General features: G+C 47.5%; 1 protein-coding gene across 5 annotated transcripts in view; it reads right to left on the bottom strand.

Moving 5' to 3' along the window:
- Nucleotides 1–18,845, bottom strand: part of Kcnj6 (potassium inwardly rectifying channel subfamily J member 6) — a 251,737-nt gene extending 232,892 nt beyond the window's left edge. For 2 of the 5 annotated variants that reach the window (XM_041673140.1, XM_041673138.1), the window contains exon 1: nt 18,176–18,845. The gene's annotated coding sequence lies outside the window, so the exon portion shown is untranslated. Of the gene's footprint in view, nt 1–15,904; nt 16,176–18,175 lie in introns of those variants that run through there. The other 3 variants (XR_005976227.1, XM_041673141.1, XM_041673139.1) reach the window with 3 other exon arrangements.
- Between the last annotated feature and the right edge of the window lie 3,498 nt (nt 18,846–22,343).

Below are 22,343 nucleotides of genomic sequence, written 5' to 3'. Positions count from 1 at the left end.
TCCCGCATACCAGGGGTGAACCTCCAAATTCGCCAGCATCCAGGATTCCACACTGTACCTGCTTCATTCACCCTCTGCCTCACTCCCAGGCCTCAGGAGGTTTGGAGTGAGGCCAGGCCCTTTGCTGAACCTGGGAGACCAAGACTTCAGGAACACTGTGCTTAAACAGGGGAGCTACTCTTTGTGTTTCTCTGACTGAGTACCTGACACAAACAGCTGCCAGGCAGCAGGGTTTACTCTAGATTGCAGTGCAGAGAATACAGTCCATCGTGGAGAAGGAATCATGGCAGCTGAAGTGGCTGGGCCTGTCTGTGGTGGCTCTTTGCTCTCTGCCATGCTTCCTTGGCCCCAGAGACCCACATGCCAGGATCTGTTTCCCTAGCCCATCCCTTCTCATCCCACCTGCCTGCATCAGCTTCTTTGCACCTGGAGGAAGGATGAATGGGAGTTTGTTTAGAGTTGGGAGATGCTTCCTGGAAAAGGTCTTTGGCATAGCATACATGGGAGTCCTACATCCAGTCTGAGAAGAGGGAAGGGCCATCACCACCCTTGCTCTGTACCCACTCATGGTAGGAAGAGTCTGAGAGTGATCCTCAAGTTTTGTGCTGCTTGCTGGACACACACATTCTCTTGGCTGCTCAGACACTGAACTGGACAACTCTGTGAAGGGTATTCTGCAGATGTCAGTGGGGATATTAGCTGACCTGAAGGAAAAATGATGGTCTTGAGTGGGGTGAAGCTGCTCACGCAAGCACTAAAATATCCCTTGTGTCCTCCTTGTAAGAGACAACTGAAGCTTGTAAGGTCCTATGGAATGACACGCACGGCAAGCAAAAGAGCACCTAAGGCATGAAACATAGTTCCTGGATGGTAGGCCAGAGAATGAGAAGCTCAGTTGTATATCCTGAAGGAACCGAGTTGCCAAGGACAACAAGCCTTTTCAAGAGGACTTGAAATGAATGCAGCCCCGAGGCTCTTGGGTAACAGCCTTGTAAAAGATTGTTATAAGCTTGGACTCGTGGTCTCCAGAGGTGGAGAGAGGATAGGTGGGTAGCCCTGGAGGGTGCTCGGTCTGTTATGAAGCAAGAGCTGAGCATCGCAAACCCTCACCTGCCAGGCCAGCCTCTGCTCTCCTACATGACCCCCGCGTTCTGCTACCACCAGGCTGGTTTGTGAACGGCACTAAGGACTCCTGGTGGGGTTGTCCTCCCGGCCACGGGTGGGGAAATGACAGGCATAGGTTTATCGTGAGTCAGACATCTCCCCTAGCAGAAAGGGTTGGAAGCGGAAGAGTCGATGCTAAACGTAAAGTTTCTCTTTGGTACCTTCTGACCACATTCCCTATCAATTGGCTCTGTGTGTGTGCGTGCGCACGCACACACATACACACACACACACAGACACACACACACACACACACACACACACACACACACACATCTTCATCAGCAGACTCCCCTGTTATTACAGCTCTGTATCAGAACTGAACAGGGTCACTTTTCTGAGCGAATGTCTCACTGTATAGCCCTGGCTGGCCTGTAACTGACCTGTAGCTCAGGCTGGCCTTTGGCTCATAGAGATATGCTTGCCTCTGCCTCCTAAATACTAGGGTTAAAGTTGTTCGCCATGATGCCGTGAAAGACCAGGTGATTTTTGATGGTGAAAGGGGATATGGAGTTTTTCATGCTAGCTTCTCCCTTTTCATTCAGTCCAAACCTCAACCCACGGGACGGTACCATCTACCTCTCCTAACGACTGGTTTCTCAACAGATGCTTGTCTCCCACGCAATTCTAGATCTGGACAAAATGGCCAACAGCGCCAACCAGCACATAGCTTTATGCATGGGGCTATGACATCTCACCTGGTACTTTTTAGGGGGTGGGTCATGTGATGTCTGGAGTGAGACTGGGGACAGCTGAGCTCTAATTGCATGAGACTCTTTAAAGTGCTTCAAGGAGCAAGGGGATCCACCCCTGAAACCAAGGACATGCTGAAGAGTGATGCTGAGGTGACATGCACACACATGCACCTGCACACACACGCACCTGCGCAGCAAGCACCTGCTCATGCATGTGCCTGCACACACACACCCCCACATGCATGCACTTGCACACACATACAACTTCACACACATTCACCTGCACACACACGCACCTGCGCAGCAGGCACCTGCTCATGCATATGCCTGCACACACACACACCCACATGCATGCACTTGTACACACATTCAACTTCACACACATGTACCTGCCCACACATGGACGTGCACACACATGCACCTGTACACATATGCACTGTATGTTCAAAATATAGTATTCAGAGTTGCTATGTCTAGCACAGCAATTAGTGCAGTGTAGATGTTCAATAAATACTTGAATGAAAATATTTTCCCCAAAGCATCTACAAAATTGTCATACATTTATCCAATGGCATTACCCACCTATTCTGTGCCAAGCCACATCTGCGATGCCAGACATACTAACATCAGTGAAGAGTACAGATAAGCCTGCTCCAGAAGACCTCCCCAGCACGACACCAGAATCTAGTAATTGCCCTGGCAGAACAGAACGTAAGGAGCACCGTGGGGGGAGTTAATCTTGGCAAGAGCACACAGCCCGGGCTGGATAACACATGCACACTGGTTTGAGGAGCGTGGAGATGGAGGCTCTCCCTGAGAAGGGCGGAATAAAGAGAAGGCTGAACGAAGGATCTGGCTGTACCACAGTCGGTGCTGAGCCTTTGCCATCTGCAGCTCGGGGAGCAGCTGGGGTCAGCAAGATGGCTGCAGAATGGCACCACACAGAGTCTACAGCCCATCCACAGCTCCAGACTAGAGAAGAGATAGAAAAAAAAAGAAAAGAAGGCAGTGGGCCATGAATGTCCGCCCCTCGCCTGTACTCACTCATAAGTGGCCTTTAGACATAAAGCAAAGAAAAAACAGCGTACAGTCCACAACCCCAGAGAGCCTAGATAACAAAGAAGACCCTAAGAGAGACATACAGGATCTACATAGGAAGGAGAAAAAGACAAGATCTCTTGAGTAAATTGGAAGCATGGGGATCATGGGGGAAGGTAGAAGGGCAGAGGAGGAAGGGAGGGTAGAAAAATGTTTAGTGCAATACAAATAATAAAAGAAAAAAGATAAAAGATGGCGAAGTCTATAAAATGATCCAGTTTCAGCTAGAACGCATGGAAAACCTGAGATGTTTACTACCTATGCATCTCCTCCTTCCATCCCTTTCTTCCTTTGTCTCCTTTTCAGCCTTCCTCCCTTCTTCCTTTTCTCCTATTCTCCATCCTCCTTTCCTTTCTTCACCCTTCCTCATTTCTCCCTCCTTCCCTTCCTTTTTTTATTTAGTTTATCTGAATTTCTGCATTTATCCACAGGGGACATAGTTGACCTGTCATAACTTCAACTGTCGATATACCACAAACTAGAGTCTCCCGGGAAAGGACTCTCAGTTGAGGTGTTGCCTGGCTCAGGTTGGCCTCTGACTGTCCTCTTGGTTATTGACTGATTCCAGATGGCTGGGGTCCACAGTGGGTGGCAGCATCCCCTGAGCAGGTGTCCCCGAGCTGTCTCAGAAAGCAGGCTAAGTGTGATCCTGTGCCCCAGAAGCATCCTTCTGTGGCTATGAGTGAATTCCTTGGTCAGAGACAATGCTATGTGTGATATCACACAGGCCTCCCTCTCAGTTCCTGCTTGAGTTCGTGCCCTGAATTCCCTCATTGGTGGGGCGAGACCTGGAGCGTAAGCCACATTTGCCTGTTCCTCCCCTAAGTTGCTTTTGGTCTTGCTATTTGTCACAGCTGCAGATTAAGAATGTATAGCACACAAACGAGAAAGGCCTAGGTAAAGAGAATGGACAAGATTCTGCCTTTGCTGGCCAAGCTTCATAAATGTAGACATCTTAAGCCTTGTGGGAAACTTCCTTGCTGCATAGGATTGCTAAAACACTGACCAAGTCATGATGTGGGATCCCCTCTGTATGCTGTGAATACCACTGATTAATAAAGGAACTGCTTTGGCCCTATAGCAGAGCTATACGGGAACAGAGCTAGGTGGGAAAAACTAACCTGAATGCTGGGAGAAAGGAGGCAGAGTCAGGGAGATGCCATGTAGACCCACCAGAACTTTTCCTGGTAAGCCACAGCCTCGTGGCGATACACAGATGAGTAGAAATGGGTTAAATTAATATGGAAGAGTTAGCCATGAGAAGCTAGAGCAAATGGGCCAAGCAGTGATTTAATTAATATAATAACTGTGTGATTATTTCAGGAGTTGGGAAATAAACAAGCAGCCTCCTTACTACAAAGACAAAATTGGGAAACTGCTTTCAATGCAAGCTCAAAGATAATGGGTTAGTTTCCCAAAGTGAGGACACACACACACACACACACACACACACACACACACTCCATTTTCATTTCTGTGGGTAAAAGTTTCCAGGGTGGATCCAAGAACTCATTGGGTAGCTCCCTTCACCCTACAGGGACATCTTCACTGAGGGAGGGTCTCATTCATACTCATCACCGTGCTGGCCTCAGTGTTGCTGTGGGCTGGTGGGCAGAGCGCTCTGATTTATGTAATGTCTTTGGGTTATCTTCCCAACCAAGGACTAAGCTGAATGTCAGAATGTCAGGTTCAGTTGTTATGCTGTTCTCTAGATCTGAGATCTTGTATGTATCATGTAAGCTATGTCCATACACTATCCTGAAACTTCACTGTTTCCCCTTCAGATCCCATCAGTGTCTCTATAAATAATATAACTGCTTCTTAAATAACCTATAACCTTGGCATTGAAAGAAATATTGTAAGATGGCAAAATCCCTGCAATACTCCATCCTCTTAGAGACACAGGGCATGCAAAGGAACTGGAAGTGGTTTCCCTTCCTCCACCACTGTTTTGTAGCTGGTAAACGTGGTACACAAAGGAGTTAGACCGCTTGCCTGGTAGAGCCCTGGATCTTTAAAAGCTTCCACGGAGCAGCACAACACGGTGAACTCCAATTTCTTAGGCCCCGTGAAGGGAATATGATTGCAACAAACAGCGTAAGGCCTTAGATTTTGAACATTTGTGTATCAACGTGTGTGTGTGTGTGTGTGTGTGTGTGTGTGTGTGTGTGCAGAGGCCCAGGTTCATACATGCATATAGATGTAGAGGTCAAAGGTCAGCCTCAGGTGACTCTCAAGGGCATCTGAGATTCATCCGTTAGATTAGATTGGCTGGCCAGTGAGCCCCTGGCATCTGCCCATGCCCATTTCCCCGGTGCTGGAATTCCAAGCATGCATTGTCATCCCTGGTTTTTATGTAGAACTGGGAACATCCAGTATGTACACATCGAGCTTTGTGTGTTGTGTGACAAGCATTAAACCAGCTAAGCTATCTAAGGCAAACCCAAAGAACAATATGAACACAGCGACACCAGAAACCAGGGACCGGCCTCTGTTCCAGTTTCTCCACACCTCAGAGAAGAAAAGTCATCCACTTTGTTCCCCTTGGCATGCCGGGTTATTCCTATTCCTCTGTCATTCAGACACGGCACCCGGGGAACACATGGAATACATGTTAACGCTGGTGTGAGCCCCCTGGAGAAGATTCACATTGGTACCCATGCATTTCCTGAGACTTCCATTTACAGAACCCAAGCGTTTCGACTTCATGTGAATCTTTGCTGACCTTACAGCCATGGCTGCAATTAGACTACAGTTCTAATTGAACTCACCTTAGGTGACCCAGGTCACCTTAGGGTCATCCCCGTCAGTGCTAAGGGACTCCTGTTTGCAATAAAAAGACGGTCTTCTGCATATGGACTAAGCACCATGCCAAGAATCTAGTGTGAGTTAACACTTGTGAGAGTGGTTTTGACTCTCCTGCTCCAGGCCAGTTTTGTGTATCACTGGACCATGAGATCATCTTTTAACTACAATACTATCCAGGGCTATGCACTCACTTGGTGGGGGCTCCATGGACATGAGTTTAGCATTGTCCAGGTGACTGTGGTCAAACGGTTTTTGGTAAGCTGCACTGCCTGATTCTGGAATTCTGCCTAAGAGCCTTTACCAACCCCTGCCTGCCATGGCCTGATAGCCAGTCTCTCAAAAGACTTAGCATTGCTAATCTAAAACAAATTCCACCTTTACACACAGCAGACTGGCGCTTAAGACGCTGCTCTTAGGTGAAGGTGAAAACAGCACCTTTTCCACAAAAACAAGGAGAGCCGAGGTTGCAGTGTCTTAGCTCAGGGGGAGCGGGGTGTGGCGGTGGGGTCTGGGGGAGTCAGATGCATGAGTCGGGGTGGATACGCTCAAAATCTGCTGTATACATGTGTGGAATTCTCGAGGGACAAATAAAAAAAATGTATTCAGAATCATTTTGAGCTTTGTAAAAATAATCTTCACTTATTTTGAAGTTTTAAATTAATTTGTATTCGGTGTTTTTGTTGAAGTGGGCCATGCTTCTAGGTCAACCTCAGCCTGAGCTGTGTTCCCCTAGAAGCCCATTTTAGATCTTTGCTGTGGGTTTCAGGTTTCTCTGTGGCTACCCTTCACATTGGTTCACAGCCAGGATCTGCTCCCTGGAACATCCCTGTAGGCAAAAATGTGCTTTAGCACCAATCATGGGAAAGTAGAAGCAGTCAGACCCTGGAACCTGCTGGCCAGACTCGAGTACTGGTTAAGTTCCATGCCAGTGAAGGATCCCATCTCAAAAAAAATTAATACATTGTACGGCAGGACTAGTCCGACGGCTCAGCAGGTAAAGGCACCTGCAGCCAAGTCTGGTGACAAAAGTTTTGTCATCAGGACCCACATGGTGAGAGGTGAGAATCGACTTCTGAAAGAAGTTGTCCTCTGACCTCCACATGGCACATGCAGTACACTTGCATGCGCACGCACAAACACGCATGTACACACACGCGCATGCACACACACACGCATGTACACACACGCATGTACACACACACACATGCACACACACGCATGTACACACACGCATGTACACACACATGCACACACATACGCATGCACACACACATGCACACACACATACGCATGTACACACACGCATGTACACACACATGTACACACACACGTACACACACGCATGTACACACATGCATGTACACACATGCATGTACACACACATACACGCATGCACGCACATCATGTAAAGAACGAAGAATGGTGGCAGCTGAGGGACTTCTCTTAAAGTTGTCCTCTGGCCTTCACACAGCACATGCAGAACACACACGCGCACACACAAACACACACACACAGTGCATGCGTACACACATGCACACACATACAAAGTAAAGAACAAGGGATGGTGGCACTGAGGATCTGCTCTTGGCGCTGTTCTCCGGTCTCTCTGTGCAGGTAAACAAATATGCATATGTATACCATGAAAACACACAAAATTATACGGCTTTGATGCATTGACTGAATAATATTTGCTATGTGGATGAAACAATATTGTTTTCATAGCTCAGAGAAAAGTCTTGAGCAGCCGCTGCTCTAGACGATGAAATTCCCATCATCATCAGGACTAGCCAGTATCTTGTTTGTAACCAGCCTTGTGCGTTTCCCACAGTGCTAAGGAAAGACACTCCTTAGCCTGCTCCTCAGTGTGGCCAGGCAGTGACTGTGGTTCTTCACCCGTGATGCCGCAGCTCCCGATCCTCCTCCCCAGCAGGGCTGTTTATCCCTGGAGCCAGCACTCGGCACCTGGACTCTGGCCACGCGTGGTTCCTCCTGCTCACGCTCACGGGGCACAGTGTGGGAGCTTTCCTTGGACAGGGTCCATCATCAGCTGGCTCCCTGAGCTCCTGAGTGACCATCTGCTTCCTGCACTGCCCAGGGCATAGAACCTGGATCGTTTTTTTCTGCTAGTTTGCTGCACTGAGCACACTTAGATGTCTTCCCTTTCCCTTCTATCTCTGAGCTGTCTCCTAAACCCAACACCTCTTTCTCAAGCTGCCTCACTCATGGCTGCCAGATAAAAAAGCCTTTGTGAGTTGTCTAGGTTGCTCCCAATAGAAGCAGCCACTTTTCAAAGATCTGCACACTTACATACCATAGGAATATGCAGCTGCTCTCCATGCGTGGTAGACAACAGCTCTTCTTCATGTCTGATTTCTCTCTCTCTCTCTCTCTCTCTCTCTTTCTCTCTCTCTCCCTGTTTCTATCTCCCTCTCTCTCTCTCTCTCTCTCTCTCTCTCTCTCTCTTATCTACACCCCCCTCCCCCCCGCTCACACACACACACAAAGTACTGGGGATGAAACCAGGTCTCTTGTACGTGCTGGACAAGATCCACTATCTGGCCCTGCTCTGACTTACTCATAGAGGTTGGATCCACTAATCCCTGCCTGGAGCTAAGATGGCAGAGGAGGCTGCTGTTGAAGGCCAAGTTCTGTAAACGAAGACAGCCAGGAGATGCTTGGTGTTAAAATAAATGTTATGTGACCATAATTCCCCTCACCTCCCTGAAGGAATGTCTGTCCTGATAAGGTCTCTCTTCCTTTTCCTTAATGTGGCACACCATTCTTCCTTGCTGATGCTGTCTCTAAAGAGTAATTTCACAAAAGAAAAGAGAACCTTCTGGGTGGATTAACTGTAATTCTCAGGGATGCATTGTCAATACAGTGAGAACCTAGGAGTCTCACTTAATCTGTGCAACCTGAAGGACTCAGATGGATTTGATTTGCTGGGCTGAAAACCTTGCCTCCTCCCACCCCTCCAGGCAGTGAGCCAGGACGAGACCTCCCACAGCTGTGGAAGGCAGGCCCCTGTCCCATCCTTAGAGTGACTTTGCTGGACTCTTCAGTGAGCAAAGTTTGGAGGTTTCAATGTGGAGGAAGGCTGAGAGGGGAAGCCTGTCTCAGACTTCCTCATTCCCGAAGACTGTAGGAAAGGCTTAGTGAGTAGCTCAAACTCCAGTGTGCGTCAGGATCCCCAGAGGGGAGTGCAGGTGTCTTGCCCAGCACTGGGGCTTCAGATTGCTGTGTTAGGGTTAGCTGGGGACTTTGCATTGAAAACCAGAGGGTTGGGGCACACTTCACTGAAGTAAGGTGACTTCTTCCTTGTGGGTACTTCCCTCTGTCTACAGAGACATGTCCGTAGTGACTCAGGATGCACGAGGAACACTGGCTTGGGGCAGAACTCCCCACAAGTGCTGATAAGAATAGGGACTCCCTAAAATCAGAGACTTTAAAATGAAGGACTGCACACCTGGGTGTGTGTAATTTAACAGCCCCATCGTGTCTTCTTCATCTTGTTTTCTCTGTCTGATACTTCACTGCTTTGGACCCGGCCACTCCAGGAGAGATGACAAAGGTTTTAAACTCTGGATATATGTAACTCTGCTCGACTCTGCAGGGAGCAATGTGTGGAGCCTCCAAGGTGACTTAGCTTAGCTCTTCAGGGACTCTGTCTCTTCCTCACCTTTGAGAACGTCAAGAGCAAGTAGCTGGTGCTGCAGTGTGGCTCAGAGGCTAAGAGCATGCGTCGCCCAGAAGTCCTGAGCTCAGTTTCCAGGAGCCACAATGGCAGCCTAACTGCTTGTCACTCGGGCTCCAGGAAATCTGATGCCCTCTTCTGACCCGCACAGGCTCCTGCATGGACTCACATACACTCCCCAAGTACAGGCACATAAGCCTTTAAAAGAAAGAAAGAAAGAAAGAAAGAAAGAAAGAGCGAGCTGAAGGGTGTGCCTTTTCCTTGTTAGCACTGACACTGTACTTCTTGAGATTAGGATGATGTCTTCGCTAGGGTTTCTATTGCTGTGAAGACATGCCATGACCATGGCAAGTCTTATAAAGAAAACATTTAGTTGGGGTGGTTCCCTTAAAGTTTCAGAGGTTCAGTTCATTATCGTTACAACATGGAGGTGTGCAGGCAGATGTGGTGCTGAACGTGAGAGTCCTACATCTTGTCTAGAAGGCAGCAGGAAGTGGAATGCTACACTAGGCAGTATCATGATCATAGGAAACCACAAAGCCCGCCCCCACAGTGACACACTTCTTCCGACAAGGCCACATCTCCCTGTGAGATCTCCCTGTGAGATCGTGGAGGCCACTTACACTAAACTACCACAGATGGCATCCTGATAGTGTCATGCTGTAGTTGGGGTGTGTCCTCCAGACTTTGTCTCCAGAGCCACAGAGCTGGGAGGTAGGGCCTGCTAGAAGGGATTGGAAGAGGAAGCCTTTGTCCCCAGAGATGGATGCCATGATTGCAAGAATAGTGAGCTGTTCTCAGTGGGTTGTTCCCCTCTCTGCTCTTGTTCTTGTGTTATGTATGATGTCTTCTGTATCTGTGCCCGTGGTGGGGGAGGTAGGATGGGAGCTCTCACAGGTGCTCCTGCTGTGCCTATGTAAGGGTTTTCTCACAGCTACAGAAACTAAGACATGCAGATGCACTCCGCACCTTCATGCGCAAACACTCTCTCGCTTACACACACACTCCCCCCCCCACACACACACAAACAAAGCATAGATCTACTATGAGATGCTATTTGTTTTGGAATGGTAGAGTATTTAGAGTGGTCAAGAGTTCTTTAGCTCAGTTAAGTCCTCCATGGAAGACATGTAGCATTATTATCATTTCAGGCTGGGTCCTGCGTGGGTAGATTATGGCTTTTTTCCCTCATGTGTATTATGTGTATGCATGTGTGTTTGTATGATTGTTTGTGTGTGTTGTGCGTATATGTGTATGTGTGTGTGTATATTTGCGTATATGTGTATGTGTGTATTGTGTGTATGTGTATGTGTGTGCTCAAAGTTACATCTGGATTCTTTCTTGATTGCTCTTTACGTTATTCATTGTGTTAGGGTCTGTATCTCAGTAGAGCCCAACGCTCACTAGTATGGCTAGTCTAACTAGCCAGCTTGCTCCAGGGATCTTGTCTCCGTTTTTAGAGTACTGCAAGTACAGAGAGGTTGCATCTACAATGGCCATATGATCAGGGCACCACGGAGCCATCTCCCCATCCCTTGTCTGTGGCTTTGACACCTGAATCTTGGGAACAGGAAAGATGTGAGAGAGACAGAAATGTTGGCGCTCGCCCCCTCTCTTCCTGCTCTCTCTCTCAGTCTCCTCCTGCGCTGTGGCACTTCCCCTCAGCATTGGCTCTGCCCCTTGTTTCTAGGGAAGATGGCGCTCTCAGTCCCCAAAGGTACCACCTCTCCAGAGTCAGGCAGGGGCTCTGAAATACCACTTATAAAGTGAGCGTTTTGTTTTTAGGAGACCGTGGGCTAGTGTTAGGCAAGTTCAACCCAAGCTCACAGCAAGTGTCTAACCTATAGACAGTTATGTGATACCAAACAAAACACAAATTGCTAGTCAACAGAGAGCACTAAGCATTGGAAGACAGCATCTAATTCTCCAGCGTGCTTAGACGTGGCGTGGGTGTAATTGTCAGGGTTAGAAACCATTCGTGAGCAAGAGCTGTGAAGTGGGCTCTGCTTTGTGTCTACCCCAACCGTTCAGCAAGCACATGTCAAATCACACAAGTTTGTGCCATCTACACCCACTCCAGGAGCCAAAAGATCCCAACTAATTTATTTTAAATAATGCATTACCTAAGATGGCTTAAGGGCACCACCAAATTCTGCCCCTTCCAACGTTGTGTGGTTGGGACATTCCCACAGCTCTGCCTCCCGCTTTTTATGCCTGATCCATATTAATCGTATTTCTTTGGTGCCACACGTTAATAATGGACACATACACTGAGCTATCCAGTGTGTGGTCTCCAGAAGTTTCTTTTCTCCTGTGCAGAGTTGAACTATGATTTCTAGGTCTTCTTGCAGTTAGGTATGGCTTTAAAAGACAAGTGGAAGTGGTGGCCCCTTCTCTCTCTGGTCTGCTAGCTGGCATTAGCATTTGGAAAAACATGTAACTCGTGTTTTCTAGTAATGGAATCCATCCATCTAAGTCCCCACATAGCATCAACAAGTCCGTTGGTAGGCATAAGAAGAACCCTCTATTTTGTTTGATTGCTTTACTAGGGGATTTTCCGCTGCAGCACCCATCTTGTGAGAGATCTAATCCCAGACAGCAGCAAGTGCCTCCACACACAGTGCCCAGCGTCAGATACTGTCTGTGCCTCACTGTTTCCATACACACCCATCATAGCATGGCCTCATGAGCTAGGCGTAGGGAGAAATCAACAATAAGAGCATGAATAAAATAGAGCCACACACTCTAACAAGGCTTGTGTGAGCTTGTGCTATCCTAAAAGGCTCAAGACTAATGTTAACAGTCAGGGTAACTGAAACCCTAGAAATCCTTCCTATGAAGCCGGTGACTGTAACACAACACCCACAGCCGCAGGTAACAAAGACACGGCGATGCCTACTATTTATAAGATACTTCCTTCATGCTGGGTGTTGCTCAGAACAGGACCCTGTAGGCTGGTCCTCCACGTCCCTGTGGAGATGACTGTGTCATTATTTTCACTGAAAAGACTGGAAAGCAAAAGCACAGAGATGGTGTAACTTGTACCACAGATGATTTAATTGTCCCCAATTATCCACCTTCTGTGATGTTTTGCTTTTTTACTTTTGAAATCTTATTTTAGACTGAGTCTCAGCACATAGCTCTAGATGGCCTGAAGTTCTTTATGTGGACCAGGCTAGCCTTGAACTCATAGAGATGGACCTGCTTCTGCTTCCCAAGCACTAGGATTAAAGGTGGGAGCCACTACTATGACCAGCCTTTCACTTTCAGTCCTTGAAGAAGATGAAGTCTATGACTTCATTGTTGCTGAATGGCTGTGGTAGCTCACTGTGGAGGAAAGCCATGTCTCCATCCCATCAGCCACTGGCAATGCTGATGCTCTTCTCTCCCTCACCTGGGAAGGGGGCATTCCAGGTCAGACTGATCCTTCCGCTTGGACCTCTGAATGAAGAAGACACAGGGGTAAAGCCTCCGCTGGCCAGCAAAGGTGTATGGCTCAAGGGAGTAATGTTTTATCGTCAGCAGGGCTGTTAGGATGCCACCGAATAGAGAGAAGGGGCTGATATACCTGAACCTCGATGTAAATACATTTACGAGACTCCAGGGTCCGGGCTCTTAACCAAGGAGCAAATGACCTCCCTAGCATACTGCCATATGCACAAGAAGTCCTGCTGGGTGACATAAAGTAAATAAAAACAAACAAACAAGTCCTCATGCTGCATGGGGGAAAAATCGATGGCTGTACATTTAAAGGGAAATTCTGCAGAAAGGGGATTAACTAAACCTGAACGTGTTGTTCACTCTCGGGTTGTCTCACACAGCATCTGGGGGATGAGGATCTTTTCACCCACAGATGGACTCGCCAGTTCCTTTGTGAAAGTTTCATACCAAAAATGGTACCTCTGTGGCTAAAGACTGGACGCTGGGATGCAGGGTGGAGGAGAGTTAGCCAAGATCTACTCGCTAAAAGTATCATCAGTTGATAGACCCGGATCAGAGTTGACTTGTGAGGAGATACAGAACACAGGGAGAAGGGGTTAAGGCGTTCAGTTCAACCTGGAGGCATCTGCAGAGATGTGACTCCAGCCACCATTGGCAAACAATTGAGCATTAACTCTGTGTACTGCAATTAGCACAGCTGATAGATGGTCTTACTGAATTCCGAATAGTGTAGAGATTTGACCGACTGTCTGAGCATTGATCACTGAGCAAAGTAATTCTCTGAGGGTTTGTTCAAGTAACTGTTCATTAATAAGCAAATGAATATAGTTGGTTTAAGGTACGGCTGCATGAAGGCTATATCTTAGGACACGTTTAAGGATAGGTGGTCTCTGCTTTAGCAAAGGCAGCTGGTGTTGCCAGTAATTAATGCTGTAGGTAGTTTAGGGCAATGGAAGGAAGACCCTTGGATTCCACTAGCTTGTCAACCGTGATTGCCACGACCCTTCTGTAATGGACTTAATTATTTCTAGAAGTCACTATTTGCCATTGTTCAAGACACATTTTAAAATCCATTTCACTCTCAAATGGCTGCGTGCTAATTTGCTAGATTCCAAAACACTTCAACTAATGTGAATGGAAACAACCGCTACAATGAAACTTCTAATGGCTTGGAAGCTCTTTAATATGCTTCCAGCCTAACCAGCAATTCCCACTTCCCTGATATCAGGAAATTTCATAGTTTGGTAAAACTCTGGATGGATTAATTCTCCTTTGGCTCTTATGTAACAATTATTACAAAGTAAGGAAATAATAGTACATATCTCATTAAGTTCTGAATCTAAATTAATTACATTTAGACACCTGATTTCACCAAGTTTAAAGTTCTGATATTCACCATTTAAAATGTGATTTGAAAGGAACGATCACTTTGGAGAGAAACAGGTAACTGCTTTTCTTCATGTCCCCCGCCCCTTACTCAGTTTCTCTATGGCCAGCTTTCCTCTGCAACCTTCATGCTACTCTTGTTTTATGTGACCAAGGATGAGGTGTTTGGTTTTGTCTTGTTTTAGGCAGAGCTTCCCTTCATACAGACTCCCATCAGCAATGAACTCTGGAAGGCAGACTCATTTTTTTTTTATCTTTGAACACCAAAGGTTGGTGCTAAGCCTTGAAAAGGGGTTGTTCACCCGTTTTAATCACCAATGGACCTTCCCTGCTGTTCATTTTAAAGCATTTTTCTATTTTTAAGAAGTCTATAAAGTAGAGGTGGTTTGCAAGAGGCAGGGGGAACATAGGCAAGAACAAAAACATTTGCTTAGCTTGGAGGAAACCATCTATAAAAGTGCTACCTGTGCAGTAAAGACCTGGGCCAGAGACACAAATGCACTATTTGCTGATGTTACAGAAATAAGAAAATGAAGCATTGATATAATTTTCGAAGAATTTAAAAGAGAACTGAAAACAGCGGTGCATCTTATGAAGCTCTTCTCCTTAACTAATCTTACTGGCAATGCGTAAACCAATTAACCAGGAGTGTGCAGTTGACGATATGAGGACATAATGGCGCTTTATTCGGTAATAAGCCACCCGGCAAGTAGGCAAGTCATAGTTTGGAAAATTAGTACTGAATCTGTGAGCCTGGAATCCACCATGACTAAAGGCTATTGGTCAATAGATCAGTTGATTGTTTCATAGAACCCACTGGAACTAAAGACGGAGAAGTTTCCTATGCTTGGTTTATACACAGCCTTCTCAAAATCTGCGGGAGACTTTGGACTTTAAAACCCAGAGGCAAGCCACTCTCTTTATCTGACAGTCTCCATTATTGCATGCCTCTCATCTCCAGCTCCCCTCTGTTGGTAATAGCAGATGGATCGAAGCCAGAGTACAGCTTGTTTAAGTCCCAAAATACTCTACACATCACTTCTATTTCAGATAACGAGCCGAATAAATTAAAACATGGATAAACTTGTCAACACCCAACAGGATCTGACATTCCAGAGACAGTATGATCTCTCACCCATTCGCCTGTGATCAGAAAGCCCAGCTCTGCCTGTGCTAGCTAGAGAGGACTTAAGAAGTATAACAGTCATCAACACACTCCTTTAGACACATCCCAAACACTCTGTATGCACGTCTTTAGGAAACAGCACCACATCCAGGGTGCTGGGAAGTCCGGCTGTATACCAAAGTATATTGGGTTTACCTTTATAAATAACAAGTTAGGACCAGCTCAAGATCTCACACACAAGTGAGCCCTCGAGAGGAAAGAAGCTCGGGTATCCTAGAAGTGTTACTGACATTTATTCTTCTCCTTAAACCTTGGTGAAGTCCCACAGTTTAAGCTGTACCCACTGCCCCTAGGCTTTCTTACTTGGCATGCAACTGCCTGCACTATTTTCTTCAAGAACCATGATCAGTGGGGACCTAGGACCACTGATGGAAACAGCAAACCAGAGACCAGCTTCCAGTAAAGCAAGGTTGAATGGAACCTTGTACTCACCTGGACCAGTGTCTAAATGAACTTGGATAATTAGCCTCTTCCCCTGCGCGAGTCCTCCCTCTTTCTATGAACAGGAATGGTCCTGTGCACTTCGCTGTGTCTGGAATCCTGGAAAACCAGCTACCTTGCTCATATGCTGACTCAAAGAGCTCACTACCGGCTCCTACCTCCCTATCCCAAGAGCTCCTCACTTTGCTGAGGATCTGGTCCAGACTGAAAGAAGAGTAAACTGCTTCTTTACTTTCTTGGATCTAAAGAGGACCCTAGGCAGGAGTTGGTTGGCTGCTCTCACACGGGCCAGGATGTCATCACACCACCTTCCTGACACTGTGTATAGCACAGATTTACAGAAGGGCGTGAGAGGAGCAGGAGCCAATGGTGCTTTCTGTGAGTCAGAGACTCTCGGTTCAAATTCAGCTGCTTTCTTCAGACTCTCTCTCTCTCTCTCTCTCTCTCTCTCTCTCTCTTCCATGTGTGTGTGTGTGTGTGTGTGTGTGTGTGTGTGTGTGTGTGGTGTTTTCCTTCCCAGAGGAGCTATCTTTGCTCTGTTCTTAGGTCAGCTTTAGTCTTCTGCAGCTCCCGTTTATTTTATTTATTTTGAACAGTCACTTCGATGCACCATCATGCATGGACTGTTTGATTTGCTGTCTCCTGTGTGCCACGTAATTTCTTGGGTAATCTGACGCCCGTTTTCAGTACAAGCAGGGAATTTTTTAGGACATGATTGCTTTCCTAAGACCTAAAAGCTCTAGAGGTGGCTAGCTGGGTCAGCCATCCTATCAGAGAGGTGAACACGCTGCACCTTGCTCTGGCCTTGGTGCTGAACCGGGAGCTTGCTTGCTGAACCGCATTCACGGACATGGGAAACTTTGCTGAGTTGAAGGAGAGCCTGGCAGGGTCTAAGTATCCTTTCATGGGTCACCCCTAGGAAACTGGGCCCAAGTGATGCCCTAGGGCCCCCCCTCCATAGACACGGAGGGCATTTCTTTGCCTGGAGCCAAGAAAGTTTTGTCCAACGGTTTTTCCTGTCACTGGTGCTGCTATGTCCCCTCCCACCTGGGTCGCCATGGAGACTCAGCTCCTTCCTTCTCCAGGCAAAATGGGCGAAGCTTAGTTAGCTCAGCCCTGGCTGTAGGAAGCCCACTTTCTTCAACATTCCCTTTATCCGTTTTCAGCAAAAGACAAAGGTAGCCAGAGCACAGTGCTTGCAGGAAAGTGGCACAGGACTGGGTACCCGTGTGCTCCCCAGGACCCCGAGACTTTTGGATAAAGCAATTGGGGGCATTGTAAAGATGCAATGAATTACCAAATCCAAGATACTGGAGGGGCTCTCCTCTTTCTGTGTATATGGGGGGGGTGGAGGTGGAGAAAGGAGTCTTTGGAAAATTCTGTGATTTCCTTTTCCTCTAAGCTCACCTGGCTTCTGTGGTCGTTTCTATGAAGATCTGTTCTCCCCTAAGAGTCTCTCTTTGTTCAGCCCTGTAAATACCTGTGGATCCACCCAGGACTTCACTAGGCTTGGGGAATATGAATGCCATTTCAGTTAAAAACTAACCCAAGCTTAACCTCTTGGTGCAAATGAACACTTACCCAGGAGAGAAGCTAAGCCAGCAGAGTCACCCAGTCCCTTAAACGGCATAAACACCTCCTTTGGTCCAAGCAGCTCCTTCCTTTCAGTTAGTTTACTTGTGAGGACATCTTCCTAGTTGGTGTCTTCAATCAGTCTGCCACATCTCGGGTTTACTGATGAAAACCATGTGGAGTCCTCCCCTGTCTCAGGGCTTATTCCTCCTTCTGTTCACTTTCCCTCCTTCGCATCCTCTCCTCTTTATGCCAAAACAGAGCCAGGCTACAGCCTTCCACCAAGACAATGGGCTTTTCCTAACTCCCCCTGCCTACATCCGCCAGCCGCACCTGCCTGCCCATCATCAGTGTGTTTGATCTTCACCAGAGGTGCTGATATGAGGTCCATAGTAACTGGCGCCCAGGGCAGGCAGACCCCTCCTCCCGCGCCCCCCACTCCCCAGGCGAGTTTTTAAGCTGCTAATGAAAACCCAAGAGACACATTTCCTTTTGGTTATGTAACTAGCTTTTCCTGCCTCTGGTGGACTTCAGCATCATGTCTCCTCGGAGTGGGGAATGCAAAAAGGCACCAGAGGGGCTGGGGACCTGAGAGCCAGGACCCAAAGGCTCGGGGATCCTAGGACGTGGAACATCTGGCTGGGATCCATGCCAGCTCCTAGCCTTCCAGCAACTTAGCGCACTGCTTACCTTGTGGTGGACAGGGTGGGTCACTCCATCGTGGTCGCCTGTCTTGGAACGGAGCAAGATTTAATAATTCACTCCTCTGTGAATGGCGAGGGAAGAAAACACAAAAAGAAGAGGTAACAGACGAACTGGAAGCAGATGGTCCAATTTCACATCAGCCTCGGCAGGCTGTGGGGAGACTCCATTCTTCCGCTCGCGGTTGGTCCAGCTTCTGCTCCAGCTCCAGGCTCTCTGGTTCCCGCGGATCCCTACCCTCGGCCCGCCCAACCTCTCCAGCCAGGTGCTGCCGTCTGGTGACTGGCTCCCTCTGGCTGGAGGGCTGGGCGCTGGGGCCACCGCGGGGCAGAGGAGCGCGCGTGTGGGCAGCGACAGAGGAGGGAGTCCGGCAGCAACGGAGGGAGGGAGCCTAGAATGGCAGGGGGTGGGGGAAGTCCACGTTGAGGAGCAAAGTGAAGGACCTCGTAGGGAGACTTCATGAAAGCCGCAGATTCAGTGAATGCTATTCGGTTCCAGCCCCACGGACTGAACCGCGCTGTCAGAGCACTAAGCTATGCTTCTCTTCTCGAGATAAAAGCGGGCACAGCGCCGCACGCTGGAGAACCAAGGTGACACAGAGGCAGGCATCAGCATCGCAGGAGAGGCAGCGGCGGGGGGCCTAGAGATGGAGCCGACCGAGCACCCCACCCTTCTGATCCAGCTTTCTTTCTTTCGTTTTTAACCTGCGATGAGCTCTGGGAGGCGCGGGTACAGACAGGCGCCGCTCCTCCAAAGAGAACCTGGAAAAGGCTGGGGAGCCTTTGGGGCGTAGATCCCCAGGGACACCTGTCCCCTCGTGTCACCAATAAGTCCTAAACTCCAGCGTCAGCCACGCCTGCTTGCTGTAGCTTTGCTGTGGGCTTGGTGAAATGTTTAGAGTGGGGTCTCTTCACTGCCTCCCACTAGGGTGACATCCTCCAAGAGTGCACCTGTGAGCCCGGAGGGGAACAGCCAGCAAAATTGGTCTGAGAGGAGGTCCTGCACCCAGGGCTTTACTCACACAGACCCAGATCCAAGAACCAAGCCTGGTACCCTATTCAGTCCATCCTACCCATTGTTCCTGGGACCTAGTGCCAGCTGCTGACATTATCCCTACTTTATTTTCACCTGAGATAAAGGATGTGCACTTTCTGAGTATTATCCCAATTTCCTGCAAACTCATACCCTTTGGACAGCCACCTACTTTGGATTTAGCCTGCTTTGTATGGTTATTCCAGAGAGCATCCCACAGGAATCTCCGATACAACCTGTCTTTCTCTTAGGGTCATTGCAAACAGTAGATCATTTCCAAAGCTGTCTCACATCTACCTTCCACCAAGTACAGACAGTTGTTCATGCACCTTTAACCTAGGGAGAAATAGTTGAACGGGAGACTAAAAGCAATCCACACCACTGACTGATAATTCTATAATGGTTCGTTTAATAATGGGCTATTTTGTGCTGCTAAGTAAAAAGGCTTTTCATCTGAAAAAACATACAAGTCAAGAAGGTGACTCTTCTAATGAAGGGACTCATCAAGACCTGCTCTTAGCGATGGATGATATTTCATCCTCAGTTCATACTTTAAAAAAGATTTAAAAGGTGTGTGTATGTGTGTGTGTGTGTGTGTGTGTGTGTGTGTACCCACAGAGGGTAGAAAACACATCGGATCACCTGGAGCTTGAGTTACAGGCAGTTGTGAGCTGGCTAATATGAAAGCTGGGAATAGAACCTGGGTCCCCTGAGAGAGCAGCCCATGCTCTTGAACACCAAGCCGTCTCTCCAGCCCCAATCTGTACTTTTTAAGGACACAGAAATCCAGTCCCTCAGGAACGTTGTCTGCTTCCTGAGGATGGCTTTAGTACAGGAAGGTGTTTCCCTCAGTTTGCCTCAGCCATTGGGTCCGTCTCACTCACACACGCTAGGGGCTTTGTCTTTGCCGATGCGTTTCCTCCGGAGGTCTTAGGATCTCCATTGCTCATGCCTCAGTTTGGTGTGGTTTTCAGAGGTATTACTATGCACAGCATGTTATGTGTATTCTACACCAGGTCTGCTGGGCCAGGCGATTGTGTCAGAAGTGAAGACAAACCAAGAACCTGGCAGAATGATGTCCAAGGGGTGAGGTTACAACATGTGGTTTTGGTCAGATAGCACCGGCATGGTGAAAGATCTTTATTGCATAAAAAATAGCATTTACTCCACAAAGCTGTTATGGATTTAACAGCTCATATGTATTCTACCAGAAGAGTTTTCAAAGTGTCTTTCTTACCAGCAGCTGATGAAGTTAGGAAATGAACAGTAGGCAATGGCCGTTAAACATCCGGAAACTCCTAGCGTGAAGCAGCAGCTAGGGTGGGATGGGCTACTGACGGTCAAGAAGATGTAGAACCATGTTTTGAATGGGGTTCTGTGAGACAAGAGCTACTGGCTGATCTAGATTCATGTATTCCGTGGAGCTTGGACCATGATCTGTTGAGTGTGGCTGAGGAGTTGGCACCAGTGCCTGGAATTCGGTGCCTTTGGGCTGCACGAGATGCTACCCCTCTGAGCCTCAGGAACTCAAACTCCGAAGTGCCTCACACCTGATGTGTCTCAGATGTCATGTATTTATTTCGCAATGTTGAGTGCAGGCGAGGAAAGAATCTAGGAGGATTCCCTAGGTAGATATCTGCTCCAAAGCTGACACTGGCCGTAGCTTTTAGGATTGATTAATTATACGGATGAGCCTGGTTCCTTCATCTATCAATCCCTAATAGAGGCCCATTAGGCAGTAAAATGGACAGAATGAATGATATCCATGAGGCATCATTTGTTCTGGGCTGTCTTTTTCTTCACCATTGACTGGGTCAATTTACATCCCAATCTGTCTTCCTGGTGCATATGTAGACCAGCCTTGCCCTGGCGTGCATGGCTTTTCCGGCTCCTTGGTCAGGGCTTCTTATTGATTTAAAACCCTGGGTTCCCATGGAAACTCAGTTCTTCTGCTCTAAGCCAACTCCCCTACAAGGAAAAAAAACCCCAACACCCAAACTTATGTCCTTAATAGTCAGGGTTGATATATGAGCTCTGAAATCTGATTTTGGCTATCAAAGATGAAACCTTAAAACAGTTTCAAAATTAGCACAGGGGCTGGAGAGATGGCTCAGTGGTGAAGGGCACTGAAGACTCTTCCAGAGGGCCTGGGCTCAATCCTGGCACCCACATGGGAGATCACAACTGTTTATAACCCTAGCTCCAGGGACCCAGCACTTTCTTCTGGCTTGACCAGATATCAGAGATGCAAATGGCACACAGATGGATGTGCAGGTGAAACAGCAAACACATAAAACAAAAATTTTAAAGGATGTTAAGCAGTTACCCTTTCCTACAAGTCTACTTCCAAAGGATCAAGATTCTACTCTGTGTTTTAGGGAATAGTTAAGTTCTTTTTTCCATCTCTATCTGTGCATTGGAAGGTACGTTCTTTTTTTTTTAAGTGCATAAGTTTATTTTTTTTATTGAGAAAAGGAAAAAAAAGTTTCCCCCTCCTCCCAGCCTCCCATTTCCCTCCCCCTCCTCCCCCTCCTCTCCCCCTCCCCCCACTCCTCTCCCCCTCCCTCTCCAGTCCAAAGAGCAGTCAGGGTTCCCTGCCCTGTGGAAAGTCCAAGGTCCTCCCCCCTCCATCCATGTCTAGGAAGGTGAACATCTAAACTGGCTAGGCTCCCACAAAGCCAGAACATGAAGTAGGATTAAAACCCCGTGCCATTGTCCTTGGCTTCTCATCAGAAGGTACGTTCTTAAGACACAATTCCAGGAATGAATGATGAAGATGAAGGTCATCTGCCTATACTAAGTATTTTAGGGACCACTGCTGGAACCTTCACCCTCAATTATCCAGTTATGACTTCTCGTTCCCTTCGGCACACTCGATTTCCTCATTTTGGAACAATATTCATGGTCTTATCTATTACCAAATTGGAATCATTTGTAAGTATTTTGACATACATTTTTAAGTTTAATTCCATGACTTGCTAAAGGAGTATAATCCACAGATGCCTTTGATCACGTCTTTCTATAAAGATGTATTATTAGCTCACTCTTCAGCAGGTATATACCCTTTTTTAATCACACGCTTCCCCAAAGAATTCATTAAATTACAATTAAAAAATTATAATAG

The sequence above is a fragment of the Microtus oregoni genome, unplaced genomic scaffold (assembly GCF_018167655.1).
Source record: "Microtus oregoni isolate MIOR12 unplaced genomic scaffold, Mior012 000023F_ref0000262, whole genome shotgun sequence".
Taxonomy (NCBI): domain Eukaryota; kingdom Metazoa; phylum Chordata; class Mammalia; order Rodentia; family Cricetidae; genus Microtus; species Microtus oregoni.
The sequence above is the reverse complement of the archived record's forward strand: the minus strand, read 5'-3'. Positions and strand labels throughout refer to the sequence as shown.